Source organism: Triticum dicoccoides, chromosome 2B (assembly GCF_002162155.2).
Source record: "Triticum dicoccoides isolate Atlit2015 ecotype Zavitan chromosome 2B, WEW_v2.0, whole genome shotgun sequence".
Lineage (NCBI taxonomy): Eukaryota > Viridiplantae > Streptophyta > Magnoliopsida > Poales > Poaceae > Triticum > Triticum dicoccoides.
This window is the reverse complement of record NC_041383.1, coordinates 38,492,985-38,511,256: the sequence shown is the minus strand read 5'-3', so window position 1 is coordinate 38,511,256 and position 18,272 is coordinate 38,492,985.

Below are 18,272 nucleotides of genomic sequence, written 5' to 3'. Positions count from 1 at the left end.
TTTATCGTTTTCTTTTGCTTTTTACAAAACTGAAAAGGTGATATGGGGGGGGGGGAGGGGGTAGAGTTTGAAAATGGGCCCTTTAGTCCCGGTCTGTGTCTCAAACCGAGACTAAAGGGCTAACCTTTAGTTCCGGTTTGAGACACGAACCCGGACTAAAGGGCAAGCGCTCATTTGAACCGGGACTAATGCCTTTACTCCCGGTTTGAGACACGAACCGGGACTAATGTTGTTGGGGATATAACTATTGGTATGACCCGCCCAGGAGGGGCCGGGTGATGTCTACTACACAACCTTCTTCTTGTAGACGTTGTTGGGCCTGCAAGTGCACAGATTTGTAGGACAGTAGCAGATTTCCCTCAAGTAGATGACCTAAGGTTTATCAATCCGTAGGAGGCCTAGGATGAAGATGGTCTCTCTAAAACAACCCTGCAACCAAATAACAAAGAGTCTCTTGTGTCCTCAACACACCCAATACAATGGTAAACTGTATAGATGCACTAGTTCGGCGAAGAGATAGTGATACAAGTGCAATATGGATGGTAGAAAAATATATTTGTAATCTGAAATTATAAAAATAGAAAGGTAACAAGTGGTAAAAGTGAGCGTAAACGGTATGACAATGATAGGAAACAAGTCCTAGGATTCATACTTTCACTAGTGCAAGTTCTCTCAACAATAATAACATAGATAGATCATATAACAATCCCTCAACATGCAACAAAGAGTCACTCCAAAGCCACTACTAGCGGAGAACAAACGAAGAGATTATGGTAGGGTAAGAAACCACATCAAAGTTATTCTTTCGGATCAATCTATTAAAGAGTTCGTAGTAGAATAACTCCTTAAGACACAAATCAACCAAAACCCTAATATCACCTAGATACTCAATTGTCACCTCAAGTATCCGTGGGCATTATTATACAATATGCATCACACAATCTCAGATTCATCTATTCAACCAACACAAAATACTTTAAAGAGTGCCCCAAAGTTTCTACCAGAGAGTCAAGAACGTGTGCCAACCCCTATGCATAGGTTCATGGGCGGAACCCGCAAGTTGGTCACCAAAACATACATTCAAGAGGCACATGATATCCCATTGTCACCACAGATAAACACGACAAGACATACATCAAGTGTTCTCATAAAAGACTCAATCCGATAAGATAACTTCAAAGGGGAAAACTCAATTCGTCACAAGAGAGTAGAGGGGGAGAAACATCATAAGATCCAACTACAATAGCAAAGCTCGGGATACATCAAGATCGTGCCATAGAGGGAACACGAGAGAGAACTCGAGAGAGAGAGATCAAACACATAGCTACTGGTACATACCCTCAGCCTCGAGGGTGAACTACTCCCTCCTCGTCATGGATAGCGCCGGGATGATGAAGATGGCCACCGGTGATGGATCCCCTCTCCGGCAGCATGCCGGGAAGGGCTCCCGAGAGGTTTTTGGTGGCTACAGAGGCTTGTGGCGGCGGAACTCCCGATCTATCTTGATATTCGATAGTTTTAGGGTACGTAGGGTTATATAGGCGAAAGAAGTTGGTCGGGGGGGGGTGCTATAGGGGTCCACGAGACAGGGGGCGCGCCCTATAGGGGGGGGGGCTATCTCCTGGGCTCCTCGAGGATCTTTTGACTTGATCTCCAAACCTCCAGGATGATATTCTTCCAAAAAAATCATGATGCCGAAGGTTTCATTCCGTTTGGACTCCGTTTGATATTCCTTTTCTTTGAAATACTGAAACAGGCAATAAAACAACAATATGGGCTGGGCCTCCGGTTAATAGGTTAGTCACAAAAGTAATATAAAAGTGTATAATAAAGCCCATAATCATTCAAAACAGATAATAATATAGCATGAATGCTTCATAAATTATAGATACGTTGGAGACGTATCAGCATCCCCAAGCTTAACTCCTACTCGTCCTCGAGTAGGTAAATTATAAAAGAAAGAATTTATGAAGTGTGAATGCTAGAAGGTGCACAAGTTGGATCAATGATAATTTCAATCAACTTACTAGCATCATTATATGTCATAACAATAGTTCATCTCATAAAACTTTTCACGAACAAGCAATTCACATGTTAAAGCATAGACCATAACTTTCTTGAAAACTAGCAAACTTCATTCTTAGTCATCAAACTATTGCAATTCATCTTACTTTCAGGAAGAGTCTATGTCAGAGCTTTGATTTAGCAAACTTCACATACTCAACTATCATATAGTCTTCTACAATTGCTAACACCCACGCAATACTTATGGTTATGAAGTTTTAGTCAGACACAGAGAAAGATTGGGGCTTATAATGTTGCCTCCAAACGTATTCACCTTTGGGTGATGTCAACAATAGTAGTTCATGCTAACGTACATCCAATTGGATATATATATATATATCAGGATCACCCTAACACAAAGTGCTTGCCAAAGGATAAAATGAAAAAGGGAAAGGTGAAGATCACCTTGACTCTTGCATAAAGTAAAAGACATAAAGTAAAAGATAGGCCCTTCGCAGAGGGAAGCAGAGGTTGTCATGCGCTTTTAGGGTTGGATACACAAAATCTTAATGCGAAAGAACGTCACTTTATATTGCCCCTTGTATATGGACCTTTATTATGCAGTTCGTCACTTTTATTGCTTCCATAACAAGTCCGTACAAAGCTTATTTTCTCCACACTAATAAGTCATGCATATTTAGAGAGCAATTTTTAGTGCTTGCACCGATGACAACTTACTTGAAGGATCTTACTCAATCCATAGGTAGGTATGATGGACTCTCATGGCAAAAACTAGGTTTAAGAATATTTGGAAGCACAAGTAGTATCTCTACTTGGTGCTAGGAATTTTTGGCTAGCATGAGGGGGAAAGGCAAGTTCAACATGTTTGAATGATCCATGACAATATACTTTAACTGAGATGCGAGAAAACATAACCCATTACGTTGTCTTCCTTGTCCAACATCAACTCTTTAGCATGTCATACTTAATGAGTGCTCACAATTATAAAAGATGTCTATGATAATATATTTATATGTGAAATCTCTCTTCCTTGAATATTCTTTCATGAATTGTTCAAATGACTAATACAATGCTTGCTAACCGTCAATAAATTTACAACCTCTACTTCTTAGATGTGAAGTCATTACTCCCCATGGGGTAAGAAAAATAGACATATATAATTTCAGATTGATGATAATCAACTCATTCAACCATTTACTCATAGGATATAAGTGAAGCGCACAAGTAAATGACAAACTACTCCAAAAAGATATAAGTGAAGATCAATGAGTAGCTAAATAATTATGCAACTATGTGAAGACTCTCTCTCATTAAAGAATTTCAGATCTTGGTATTGTATTCAAGCAGCAAGAAAAACAAAATAAAATAACATTGCAAGGATAGCACAACTCATGTGAAGAAGCAAAAACTTAGGTTCAACCGATACTAACCGATAGTTGTTGAAGAAGAAAGGTGGGATGCCTACCGGGGCATCCCCAAGCTTAGATGCTTGAGACTTCTTGAAATATTATCTTGGGGTGCCTTGGGCATCCCCAAGCTTGAACTTTTGTGTCTCCTTAATTCCTCTCATATCATGGTTTCTCATTTCATCAAAAGCTTCATTCACAACAAACTCAACAAGAACTCGTGAGATAGGTTAGTATAAACCAATGCAAAACCTTATCATTTTATACTATAAAAAATCACTAAAATTATTATTCAACATTTCATAATAAATGCCCCTGCATATTTAATACTCCTATCCTCAAATAGGATCATTAAACAAGCAAACATGTGCAAACAATGCAAGCATAACAGCAATCTGCCAAAACAGTACAGTCTGTAAAGAATGCAAGAGTATCAATACTTCCCTGACTCCACAAATTATTAACTAAAATTCCCACTGTAATAAATTTATCAAATCTTAATATGCAAAAAGATTCAACGTTATACCGTTCTCTGACTTTTCTAGGGAATTTTTGCAACAGCGGTAAACTTTCTGTTTTCAAACAGCAACATGTATACTAGCAAAATAAGCATGGCAAAGGCTATCCTTGACTTTTTTTATTGAAACTAAAGATGCAAAACATTATTCTAACTAACAGCAAGCAAAAACTAGCAAAATAAAATGACGCTCTAAGCAAAACACATATCATGTGGCGAATGAAAGTATAGCTCCAAGTAAAGTTACCGATAAACGAAGACGAAAGAGGGGATGCCATCCGGGGCATCCCCAAGCTTAGTTGCTTGGTTGTCCTTGAATAGTACCTTGGGGTGCCTTGGGCATCCCCAAGCTTAGGCTCTTTCCACTCCTTATTCCATAGTCCATCGAATCTTTACACAAAACTTGAAAACTTCAACCACACAAAACTCAAAAACAAAACTCGTAAGCTCTGTTAGTATAAGAAAATAAAACCACCAGTTAGGTACTGTAATGAACTCATTCTAAATTCATATTGGTGTAATATCTACTGTATTCTAACTTCTCTATGGTTCATACCACTTAATACTAGCCATAGATGCATCAAAATAAGCAAACAACACAATGAAAACAGAATCTGTCAAAAACAGAACAGTCTGTAGTAATCTGTATCAAACGTATACCTCTGGAACCTCAAGAGTTATGAAATAAATTTCTGGACCTGAGTAATTTGTCTATTAATCATCTGAAAAAATAATCAACCTAAAAGCACTCTTCTGTAAAAAATGACATCTATTCTCGTGAGCGCAAAAGTTTCTGTTTTCTACAGCAAGATCATATAAACTTCACCCAAGTCTTCCCAAAGGCTCTACTTGGAACTTTATTGAAACAAAAGCTATAAAACATGATTAATACAGTATCATAATCATGTGGACACACAAAAACAGTAAGGATAAATATTGGGTTATCTCCCAACAAGCGCTTTTCTTTAATGCCTTTTTAGCTAGGCATGATGATGGCAATGATGCTCACATAAAAGATAAGAATTGAAACATAACGGGAGCATCATGAAGAATATGACTAGAACATTTAAGTCTAACCCACTTCCTATGCATAGGTATTTTGTGAGCAAACAACTTATGTGAACAATAATCAACTAGCATAGGAATGCAAAACAAGCATAGCTTCAAGATTTTCAACACGTAGAGAGGAAACTTGATATTATTGCAATTCCTACAAGCATATGTTCCTCTCTCATCATAATTTTCAGTAGCATCATGAATGAATTCAACAATATAACCAGCACCTAAAGCATTCTTTTCATGATCTACTAGCATAGAAGATTTAATACTCTCCAGATAAGAAAAATTCTTCTCATGAATAATAGTGGGAGCAAACTCAACAAAATAATTATCATGTGAGCATAATCCAATTGAAAACTAAAATCATGATGACAAGTTTCATGGTTATCATTATTCCTAATAGCATTCAAGTCATCACAATAATCATCATAGATAGCAACTTTGTTCTCATAATCAATTGGAACCTCTTCCAAAATAGTGGAATCATCACTAAATAAAGTTGACACTCTTCCAAATCCACTTTCATGTTCATCACAATAAGATTCAACATCCTACAAAATAGTGGGATCACTACTTCCTAAAGTTGACACTCTTCCAAACCCACTTTCATCAATATAATCATCATAAATAGGAGGCATGCTTTCATCATAATAAATATTCTCATCAAAAATTGGGGGACAAAAAATATCATATTCATCAAACATAGCTTCCCCAAGGTTGTGGCTTTGCTTGCATATCATTAGCATCATGGATATTCAAGGAATTCATACTAACAACATTGCAATCATGCTCATCATTCAAAGATATAGTACCAAACATTATAATGCATTCTTCTTCTAGCACTTGAGCACACTTTTCCTTTCCATCAAACTCACGAAAGATACTAAAAAGACGAAGCGTATGAGACAAACTTAACTCCATTTTTTTGTAGTTTTCTTTTATAAACTAAACTAGTGATATACCTTCAAGCACTCACCTCCCCGGCAACGGCGCCAGAAAATAACTTGATGTCTACTACACAACCTTCTTCTTGTAGACGTTGTTGGGCCTGCAAGTGCACAGGTTTGTAGGACAGTAGCAAATTTCCCTCAAGTGGATGACCTAAGGTTTATCAATCCGTAAGAGGCATAGGATGAAGATGGTCTCTATCGGTGTCAAAACCGGCGGATCTCGGGTAGGGGGTCCCAAGTAGTGTGTCTTAGGATTAGTGGTAACAGGAGGCAAGGGACGCAATGTTTACCCAGGTTCGGGCCCTGTCGATGGAGGTAAAACCCTACTCCTGCTTGATTAATATTGATGATATGGATAGTACAAGAGTTGATCTACCACGAGATCAGAGAGGCTAAACCCTAGAAGCTAGCCTATGGTATGATTGTTGTTGTATATCTGTCGACTAGCCTGGCCCTGGTTTATATAATGCACCAGAGGCCTAGGATAACAAGAGTCCTAGCCGAATACGCCGGTGGGGGAGGAGTCCTTGTCTTGATCACCAAGTCTTGTGGAATCTTCCTTATATGCGGCACCTGTCCGGACTAGCCCATGAGTATGCGGCCCTGGGGGTCCTCGGCCCAATCTAACTGATTGGGGGACGACATGGTGAGTACCCGCTAGTCCAGGACACCGTCAGTCTCTCTCAAACAACCCTGCAACCAAATAACAAAGAGTCTCTTGTGTCCCCAACACACCCAGTACAATGGTAAATTGTATAGATGCACTAGTTCGGCGAAAAGATAGTGATACAAGTGCAATATGGATGGTAGAAAAAGGTATTTGTAATCTGAAATTATAAAAACAGCAAGGTAACAAGTGGTAAAAGTGAGCGTAAACGGTATTGCAATGATAGGAAACAAGTCCTAGGGTTCTTACTTTCACTAGTGCAAGTTCTCTCAACAATAATAACATAGATAGATCATATAACAATCCCTCAACATGCAACAAAGAGTCACTCCAATGCCACTAATAGCGGAGAACAAACGAAGAGATTATGGTAGGGTACGAAACCACCTCAAAGTTATTCTTTTGGATCAATCTATTCAAGAGTTCGTACTAGAATAACACCTTAAGACACAAATCAACCAAAACCCTAATGTCACCTAGATACTCCATTGTCACCTCAAGTATCCGTGGGCATGATTATACGATATGCATCACACAATCTCAGATTCTTCTATTCAACCAACACAAAGTACTTCAAAGATTCCCCCAAAGTTTCTACCGGGGAGTCAAGAACATGTGCCAACCCCTATGCGTAGGTTCATGGGCGGAACCCGCAAGTTGGTCACCAAAACATACATCAAGAGGCACATGATATCCCATTGTCACCACATGGCAAGACATACATCAAGTGTTCTCATAAAAGACTCAATCCGATAAGATAACTTCAAAGGGGAAAACTCAATTCGTCACAAGAGAGTAGAGGGGGAGAAACATCATAAGATCCAAAAACAATAGCAAAGCTCGGGATACATCAAGATCGTGCCATAGAGGGAACACTAGAGAGAACACGAGAGAGAGAGAGATCAAACACATAGCTACTGGTACATACCCTCAGCCTCGAGGGTGAACTACTCCCTCCTTGTCATGGATAGCGCCCGGATGATGAAGATGGCCACCGGTGATGGATCCCCCCTCCGACAGGGTGCCGGGAAGGGCTCTAGAGAGGTTATTGGTGGCTACAGTGGCTTGCGGCGGCAGAATTCCCGATCTATCTTGATATTCGATAGTTTTAGGGTACGTAGGGTTATATAGGCGAAAGAAGTCGGTCGGGGGGTGCTCGAGGGGTCCACGAGACAGGGGTCCGCGCTCTGTAGGGGGGGCGCCCCCCTATCTCCTGGGCTCCTCGAGGATCTTCTGACTTGATCTCCAAGCCTCCAGGATGATATTCTTCCAAAAAATCACGATGCCGAAGGTTTCATTCCGTTTGGACTCCGTTTGATATTCCTGTTCTTCGAAATACTGAAACAGGCAATAAAACAACAATATGGGATGGGCCTCCGGTTAATAGGTTAGTCCCAAAAGTAATATAAAAGTGTATAATAAAGCCCATAATCATTCAAAACAGATAATAATATAGCAGGAATGCTTCATAAATTATAGATACGTTGGAGAGGTATCACCGGGTTATACTTGCAAATATTCTTGAAGCCCAAGACCCAGAATATAGATGGAGGTTTAGTTAAGGGCCCAAGGTCCAGAGGCGACTTAAGGCCCATAGTGATAAACTGCCATGTATGTGTGACTTCTATTGTAAGGCAAGAATAGTTAAGAGACCGAGCCGGACGTTTTTTATGAGCCGGCCGGGACTCTGTGAGCCGCAGGGCGTCGACCTCTGTATATAAAGGGACGACCAGGCGGCGGTTCAGGACAAGTAACATCAACTCGAGAGCTAGGTCAAGCGATTCGCTCCCTGATTATCAAGACATAAGCAATCCCACTCAAAACTGGATCGTAGGCTTTTACCTTCACCATAAGGGGCCGAACCAGTATAAACCTCGTGTCCTTTGTCCCGGTTAACCCCTTTAAGCTTCCTAGTTGTGATGGCTCCACGACTAAGTCCTTGTTGGAAATATGCCCTAGAGGCAACAATAATATGGTTATTATTATATTTCTTTGTTCATGATAATTTTCTATTATTCATGCTATAATTATGTTATCCGGAAATCGTAATACACGTGTGAATATGTAGACCACCACATGTCCCTAGTAAGCCTCTAGTTGACTAGCTCATTGATCAACAGATAGTCATGGTTTCCTGACTATGGACATTGGATGTCATTGATAACGGGATAACATCATTAGGAGAATGATGTGATGGATAAGACCCAATCCTAAGCGTAGCACAAAGATCGTGTAGTTCGTTTTGCTAGAGCTTTTCCAAATGTCAAGTATCATTTCCTTAGACCATGAGATTTTGCAACTCCCGGATACCGAAGGAGTGCTTTGGGTGTGCCAAACGTCACAACGTGACTGGGTGACTATAAAGGTGCACTACGGGTATCTCTGAAAGTGTCTGTTTGGTTGGCACGAATCGAGACTGGGATTTGTCACTCCGTATGACGGAGAGGTATCTCTGGGCCCACTCGGTAATGCATCATCATAATGAGCTCAATGTGACCAACTGTCTGGTCACGGGATCATGCATTACGGTACGAGTAAAGTGACTTGCTAGTAACGAGATTAAACGAGGTATTGGGATACCGACAATCGAATCTCGGGCAAGTAACGTACCGATTGACAAAGGGAATTGGATACGGGGTTGCTTGAATCCTCGACATCGTGGTTCATCCGATGAGATCATCGAGGAGCATGTGGGAGCCAACATGGGTATCCAGATCACGCTGTTGGTTATTGACCGGAGAGGCGGCTCGGTCATGTTTGCATGTCTCCCGAACGCGTAGGGTATACACACTTAAGGTTCGGTGATGCTAGGGTTGTAGAGATATTAGTATGCAGTAACCCAAAAGTTGTTTGGAGTCCAGGATGAGATCCTGGATGTCACGAGGAGTTCCAGAATGGTCCGGAGGTAAAGAATTATATATAGGTAGTCAGGTTTCGGCCATCGGGAAAGTTTCGGGGGTCACCGGTATTATACCGGGACCACCGGAAGGGTCCCGGGGGTCCACCGGGTGGGGCCACCTATCCCGGAGGGCCCCATGGGCTGAAGTGGGATGGGAACCAGCCCCTGGTGGGCTGGTGCGCCCCACCTTGCCCCCCTGCACCTAGGGTTGGAAACCCTAGGGGTGGGGCGCCTCCACCTGGCTTGGGGGGCAAGTTTCCCCCCTGGCCGCCGCCCCCCTGGAGATTGGTTCTCCTAAGGCCGGCGCCCCCCCTAGAGGGCCTATATAAAGAGGGGGAGGGACGGCAGCTAGACCCATGCTCTTGGCGTCTCCCTCTCCCCACGCACCACCTCTCCCTCTCGCTGAAGCTTGGCGAAGCCCTACCGAGATCACTGCTGCATCCACCACCATGCCGTCGTGCTGCTGGATCTCCATCAACCTCTCCTTCCCCCTTGCTGGATCAAGAAGGAGGAGACGTCTTCCCCAACCGTACGTGTGTTGAATGTGGAGGTGCTATCCGTTCAGCACTAGGATCATCGGTGATTTGGATCACGATGAGTACGACTCTCTCAACCCCGTTCTCTTGAACGCTTCCGCTCGCGATCTACAAGGGTTTGTAGATGCACTCCTCTCTCTCGTTGCTAGATGAACTCATAGATTGATCTTGGTGAAGCGTAGAATTTTTTTATTTTCTGCAACGTTCTCCAACAGTGGCATCATGAGCTAGGTCTATGCGTAGTTCTCTTTGCACGAGTAGAACACAATTTGTTGTGGGCGTAGATGTTGTCAACTTTCTTGCCACTACTAGTCTTATTTTGCTTCAACGGTATCGTGGGATGAAGCGGCCCGGACCGACCTTACACGTACGCTTACGTGAGACAGGTTCCACCGACTGACATGCACTAGTTGCATAAGGTGGCTAGCGGGTGTCTGTCTCTCCCACTTTAGTTGGAGCGGATTCGATGAAAAGGGTCCTTATGAAGGGTAAATAGAAGTTGGCAAATCACGTTGTGGCTTTTACATAGGTAAGAAAACGTTCTTGCTAGAACCCTATTGCAGCCACGTAAAACATGCAACAACAATTAGAGGACGTCTAACTTGTTTTTGCAGCATGTGCCTTGTGATGTGATATGGCCAAAAGTTGTGATGAATGATATATATGTGATGTATGAGATCATGTTCTTGTAATAGGAATCACGACTTGCATGTCGATGAATATGACAACCGGCAGGAGCCATAGGAGTTGTCTTTATTATTGTATGACCTGCGTGTCAATGATTTAACGCCATGTAATTACTTTACTTTATTGCTAAACCGTTAGACATAGTGGTAGAAGTAGTAGTTGGCGAGCAACTTCATGGAGACACGATGATGGAGATCATGATGATGGAGATCATGGTGTCATGCCGGTGACGAAGGTGATCATGGAGCCCCGAAGATGGAGATCAAAGGAGCTATATGATATTGGCCATATCATGTCACTATTTGATTGCATGTGATGTTTTATCATGTTTTTGCATCTTGTTTACTTAGAACGACGGTAGTAAATAAGATGATCCCTCATAATAATTTCAAGAAAGTGTTCCCCCTAACTATGTGGCATTGTGAAAGTTCGTTGTTTCGAAGCACCACGTGCTGATCGGGTGTGATAGATTCTAACGTTCACATACAATGGGTGTAAGACAGATTTACACATGCATAAACACTTAGGTTAACTTGACGAGCCTAACATGTACAGACATGGCCTCGGAACACCAAAGACCGAAAGGTCGAACATGAGTCGTATGGAAGATAAGATCAACATGGAGATGTTCACCGATGATGACTAGTCCGTCTCACATGATGATCGGACACGGCCTAGTCGACTCGGATCATGTATCACTTAGATGACTAGAGGGATGTCTAATCTGAGTGAGAGTTCATTAAATAGTTTGATTAGATGAACTTAATTATCATGAACTTAGTCTAAAAACCTTTGCAAAAACGTCTTCTAGATCAAATGGCCAACGCTCATGTCCACCTCATCTTCAACGCGTTCCTAGAGAAAACCAAGCTGAAAGATGATGGCAGCAACTATACGGACTGGGTCCGGAACCTGAGGATCATCCTGGTAGCTGCAAAGAAACATTATGTCTTAGAAGCACCGCTGGGTGAAGCACCCATCCCAGAGAACCAAGACGTTATGAATGCTTGGCAGTCTCGTGCTGATGATTACTCCCTCGTTCAGTGCGGCATGCTTTACAGCTTAGAACCGGAGCTCCAAAAGCATTTTGAGCAACACGGAGCATATGAGATGTTCGAAGAGCTGAAAATGGTTTCCAAGCTCATGCCCGGGTCGAGAGATATGAAGTCTCCGACAAATTCTTCAGTTGTAAGATGGAGGAAAATAGTTCTGTTAGTGAGCACATACTCAAAATGTCTGGGTTGCACAACCGCTTGACTCAGCTGGGAGTTAATCTCCCGGATGACGCGGTTATTGACAGAATCCTTCAGTCGCTTCCACCGAGCTATAAGAGCTTTGTGTTGAACTTCAATATGTAGGGGATGGAAAAGACCATTCCTTAAGTATATTCAATGCTAAAATCAGCAGAGGTAGAGATCAAAAAGGAACATCAAGTGTTGATGGTGAATAAAACCACTAAGTTCAAGAAAGGCAAGGGTAATAAGAACTTCAAGAAGGACGACAAGGGAGTTGCCACGCCGGTAAGCCAGTTGCCGGGAAGAAGCCAAAGAATGGACCCAAGCCTAAGACTGGGTGCTTTTATTGCAAGGGAAGCGGACACTGGAAGCAGAACTGCCCCAAATACTTAGTGGACAAGAAGGCCGGCAACACCACAGGTATATGTGATATACATGTAATTGATGTGTACCTTACCAGTACTCGTAGTAGCTCCTGGGTATTTGATACCGGTGCGATTGCTCATATTTGTAACTCAAAGCAGGAGCTGCGGAATAAGCGGAGACTAGCGAAGGACGAGGTGACGATGCGCGTCGGGAATGGTTCCAAGGTCCACTCGGTAATGCATCATCGTAATGAGCTCAATGTGACCAAGTGTCTGGTCACGGGATCATGCATTACAATACGAGTAAAGTGACTTGCCAGTAACTAGATTAAACGAGGTATTGGGATACCGACGATCGAATCTCGGGCAACTAACGTACCGATTGACAAAGGGAATCGTATAGGGGGTTGCTTGAATCCTCGACATCGTGGTTCATCCGATGAGATCATCGAGGAGCATGTGGGAGCCAACACGGGTATCCAGATCCCGTTGTTGATTATTGACCGGAGAGGCGGCTCGGTCATGTCTGCATGTCTCCCGAACCCGTAGGGTCTACACACTTAAGGTTCGGTGACGCTAGGGTTGTAGAGATATTAGTATGCAGTAACCCAAAAGTTGTTCGGAGTCCCGGATGAGATCCCGGACATCACGAGGAGTTCCGAAATGGTTCGGAGGTAAAGAATTATATATAGGAAGTCAGTTTTCGGCCATCGGGAAAGTTTCGAGGGTCACCGGTATTGTACCAGGACCACCGGAAGGGTCCCGGGGGTCCATCGGGTGGGGACACCTCTCCCGGAGGGCCCCATGGGCTGAAGTGGGAGAGGAACCAGCCCCTGGTGGGCTGGTGCGCCCGCCCCCCGTTGGCCCCCCTTCGCCTAGGGTTGGAAACCCTAGGGGTGGGGGCGCCTCCACCTGGCTTGGGGGGCAAGTTTCCCCCCGGGCCGCCGCCCCCCTGGAGATTGGATCTCCTAGGGCCGGCGCCCCCCCTAGGGGGCCTATATAAAGAGGTGGGGAGGGAGGGCAGCTGGACCCATGCTCTTGGCGCCTCCCTCTCCCCACGCACCACCTCTCCCTCTCGCTGAAGCTTGGTGAAGCCCTGCCGAGATCGCTGCTGCATCCACCACCACGCCGTCGTGCTGCTGGATCTCCATCAACCTCTCCTTCCCCCTTGCTGGATCAAGAAGGAGGAGACGTCTTCCCCAACCGTATGTGTGTTGAACGCGGAGTTGCTGTCGGTTCAGCACTAGGATCGTGAGTGATTTGGATCACGATGAGTACGACTCTCTCAACCCCGTTCTCTTGAACACTTCCGCTCGCGATCTACAAGGGTATGTAGATGCACTCCTCTCTCTCGTTGCTAGATGAACTCATAGTTTGATCTTGGTGAAGCATAGAAATTTTTTATTTTCTGCAACATTCCCCAACAGTCCTTTCACTAGGACATCTGCCATGACAATTCCACGACAGTTGGCGCCCACCGTGGGGCCAGCCCATGGTGGATTTGAGTTCTTGAAGGGCAGCTTCGAAGGGCTCAAGGGATACGCTGTGGGTCAGATGACAAAGAGTCATCGCAGCAAGCTCTACATTGACGATGCAGACTAGGGCCCCGACGCCGGATCAATTGACTACGGGTACCGGGTCCCCTTCGGCGAAATTCACGTATTCATCGGAAATATCGGCGAGCCAGGCTCTGAGCCGGACATCTGGACCGACCTTGTCGAGATGGCTCAGCGTGCGAGACCCGCTCAGGCTCCGCCTACTGTGAAGTATGCCTTCGTGGGATGCATCCACGGAGGGCTCTCTAAAGGATCTGCATCTGACGGTGAGACGTCCATCTACTCTGATGGTGTGTCGTCCACAGGTGAGATAGATTCATTGTATCAACTTTAAGACGGCGGGCTCGAGGGCTATTTCGATGGCAGCAGTATTCCGGATTACCTCGAGCCACCGAGCAGGGTTGGAATCTTCATGGCTGGCACACAACCTATCCAAGACTCCACAACTGCAGCGGCCATAACCTCCGGGTCAGCAACAGCCGGGGCAGGAGGCCCTGTGCGCTTGCCGGCTCAGGCGTTGATGGATCTCGCAGATAAGATAACCGCTCTGTTAATTGCCATGGTCAACCTGGCGGATCAAGCTTGACATGATGCGGAAGTGGCGCAGTTAAAATTGGATATGGTGCAGGCTAAGGAAGACCTAGCAGTGGAATATGTAAGGATAACCGCAGAGCGGGCGGCTCTGGATGCTCAGGCTCAGCGGATTCAGGCACAGACTTTTTGGCTCACGCAAGATCAGAACGCGTCTAATGAGGTCATGAGGAGAAGATATCAGAAGACCCAGTTCGACTCCCTTCGGTTTATGATCCTTGAAACCTCTTTCACACACCTGGTGCAGGGCCTAGTAACCCGTCGTGGCTCTCCCCGCATGCTGAGGCAGACCGGGTTGCAACACCCGGGGTCGGGGCGCCCGTTCAGCCACAGGTGATTGGGCCTCCACGCGTGAATACTGCTCAACCTCAGTATGTACCAACACCTCCGGGTCACTATTCTAACCCGTTGGAGAACATGATCGCGGCGGCGGCATGACTGGCAGCTCTCCCAATTGATGGCAATTCTCCAGCAGCGGTTGAAACCCGCCGGGTCAGGGAACTTCTTCAGACAGCTTTAGCACAACAGGAGGCGTACTCATACAGCCGGGACAGGATTCATTCAACCCCTCGTCCAAGCCGAAGCCCAAGTTATAGCAGGCACATGGATTCAGCGTCCATTTCAAGCAACGTCCACGCGCCTTAACCAGCCAGGTGGGCATGACCCGGCACGCCATGGAGCCTTTAACTTGGTAGATCAAGACAGAATACGTCAAGAGGCTGAGCGGGCGGCTCAGCAAGCGGCTGAGCAGGCGGCTCAACTGATGGCTTACCAGACGCATCCGGTTTATCTGACGACTTCTATCGAGGCAGGTGTGGCCACCAGGACCGGAGGTGTCCCCTATCTAGTGCCGGCTCTGCGTAACGAGCATTTGCCCAAGGATTTTAAGGGACCTAGGAAGGTGCCGAAATACACCGCCGACTTACAGCCTGGGGCACGGATTGAAAGTTACGAGATGGCTATGGAGTTATTGGAGGTCAGTGATGCTGCGATGGCCAAGTACTTTACCATGATGTTGGATGGGACCGCCCGCACTTGGTTGAAAGGCCTACCACCTAATTCAATCATTTCATGGGCGGAGCTAAAAGCCCAGTTTGTCCAGAATTTCAAGGACACGTGCAAGCAGCCCATGTCCATTGTGGATTTGACGAATTGCAAGCAGGAGGAGGGCGAGTCTACAACCCATTTTGTGCGCCGGGTTAAGGCCATAATACATTCATCTGATAAGATGGATGCCGGCTCTGCATTCTTAATGTTGGAGAAAAATTGCCGTTTTTTGCCTCTAAAACAAAAGCTGGGGCGGCTCAAGCGCGATTGTAATGATATGGGTACACTGATGGCGGCTCTGGTCAAGTACGCCGATTCTGATAGTACCAAGGATCCTGAGTCTGATGATGAAAAGACATGGAAGGGAAAGAAGAACGGCAACGGCAAGGGTCCTCAGCATAACCTGACAAATCAAGGAGCTAATAAACGTAAGGCTTATGATAGTTTGGAGTTTGTGGCTAACACTAATGTGCAGGGTAGCAACCAACGGCGTAAAGGGAGACTGTAACACCCCAAAAATTTAACCAGGTTTTAGTTATTAAAATTTTGCCTAGAGTTTAAATTTTTTGCCTGCAAGTATATTTCTGTTGATTTCAGAACCTTTCCTTTAATATTAAGGAGTCTTTCCCAAGTGGATCTTTCCAAAACATATTGGACTTCTATGCTCTCTGTATAATATTTTCTTAATCAGTAGATTTATTTATTAAACTATTTCACCCTGAGTTTTATTCATTAAAATGACTTTCTATAAATTTTGGAGCTCTTTTTGTACTACAACCAGTTGATAAACTTAACTAAAAATCCAACCAAAATTTGGAGATGTCATGTGATGTCTCTAAATCACTTTTGTGCAATAATATATTTATTTCATTGCATATTATGAGTTTTACACCTGTTTTTCAAATTTGGTCCAGTGGACACTTTTGCTCTATAGCCTAATTAAATGTTTCCCTAGAGCCTCCACCAAAATTATGGGATGTCAGTGGTAGCATGCCATCCAACTTTATGCAAAAACCTAGTGATGTTCTATGGAGAAATTGAGTGAATCAACCTCTTTTTCATTCTGGACCAGACTTGTGTTTTCTACTGCAACCCCATCCATTCTTGCTCAAGTGACCTTGTGCTTTCTCATGCTTGTAGTCAACCCTGCAAAACCCCTAAGTCCAGGAGCATGCACTCTTTGGAACACTTTTTTTCCATGTAATGATGCCATTTGCTCCCTGTCCAGAATTGTAGTTTTGCAAAACTTGCACTAGCAAGTTCCTCCTTTTTGCAAACTAACTTCACCACCCTCTCATACATCCATAGAGACACTGATCTGGAGAATTTGGCCACCCCAAGAACTGCCTAGGTGCCTTTGGCATTTTGTCAAACACCCTGAGTGCATAGCCAGATTTGGCATGATTTCAAGTTTACATTGTGAACTGGAGCCCCTGACCTATCCAGCATGTCCCATGGATTTGCCCTAGCCTATAACCCTACTCTGCTAACCCTCTTGTGGTTTGGAACCCCCTAGCACGCCATAGCATTTCGTCGAGCATGTCCCGTGCGTGCTCTGGGCGCGCCCAGAGCGTGCGTTTGGCACGCACGTACGCCCGAGCCGCCGCGTCACGCCCCGCACTCACTCCAGTCCGTGACCGACCGCAGCCAGCACGCCGTGTCCCCTGCTGCACACCCGAGCCCCGCAGCTCTCGCCACGTCTCCGGCAGGCCAGCAGCTAGCCGCCACTGCCGCCCGACAGCTCCTGCGCTGCCCAGCGCCGCCCAAGCCACCTCCGCTCGCCAGCTCGCCCTTGGAGCAGTAGCCGCTCATCCGCTAGCTCCTGCCGCCATCCCCAGCCTCGCCACGATGCCCTGCAGCTACAAAAGACGGTCGCCGACGACCTTATCCACGGCCGCCGCCGAACTGCCTCAACTCGCCTATTTAAGGAAGCCCCGAGCCCGTTCCCGCACACAGGCAACCCCAGGCCACCTCTATGGCACTTTCCTAGCTCGCAATCGACCCGGGGAGGTTTTCTTCCCCGTCTCCCCCAACTCCTGCCGCCGCCACCACCCCGGCCATTCCGGCACCATTAGGATCTCCCCCTCTCCACTCTCTCCACCAGTAGCCTTCTCTTCCTCCCGTGAACCCTTCCCCCTACTCAATTTCGACCGGGAACCACCGCAGCCCCAAAAGCACTTTGCTCGCAAGGCCTCCTCCGCCGCGAAGCTCACCGTCGGCGACTCCCTCCACCTCCGCCGACCCAACGACCACCGGGAGGACCGCCCCGGTCTTGTGGATTCATCTCGACTCTCTAGAGCCCGCGGGGAGCAGCCATCCGCCGGCGTTGATCGCCGTCGCCCCGCCTCCGTTCGGGCGAAGGAAGAGGAGGGAGGGATGGACTGGTCAAACCTGACCAGTGGGCCCCTTGGACCCACTGTCAGTGACCCCGCCCCAGTCCACGTGGGTTTAAGTGGAAGCGCATTTCCAGATTACGCCTTCGACGTGTACGTATATGTTCAAAACGTTTTCTTTTCTGTTTTTATTTAAATAACAAATTTTTGACCAAACTTTGACCGGCTATATCTTTTTAAATACAACTCCAAATAAATTAATTATTTTTCCTACATCTCTCAAATGTTGTCTAGTTTATTTTAAGATTTATTTGAAAATATTTCAAAACAACTTTTTTGTGCTGTTTTGATTTTGTGTGTTAATTCATATATATTCTTTTAAATAGGATTTTTGAAGAT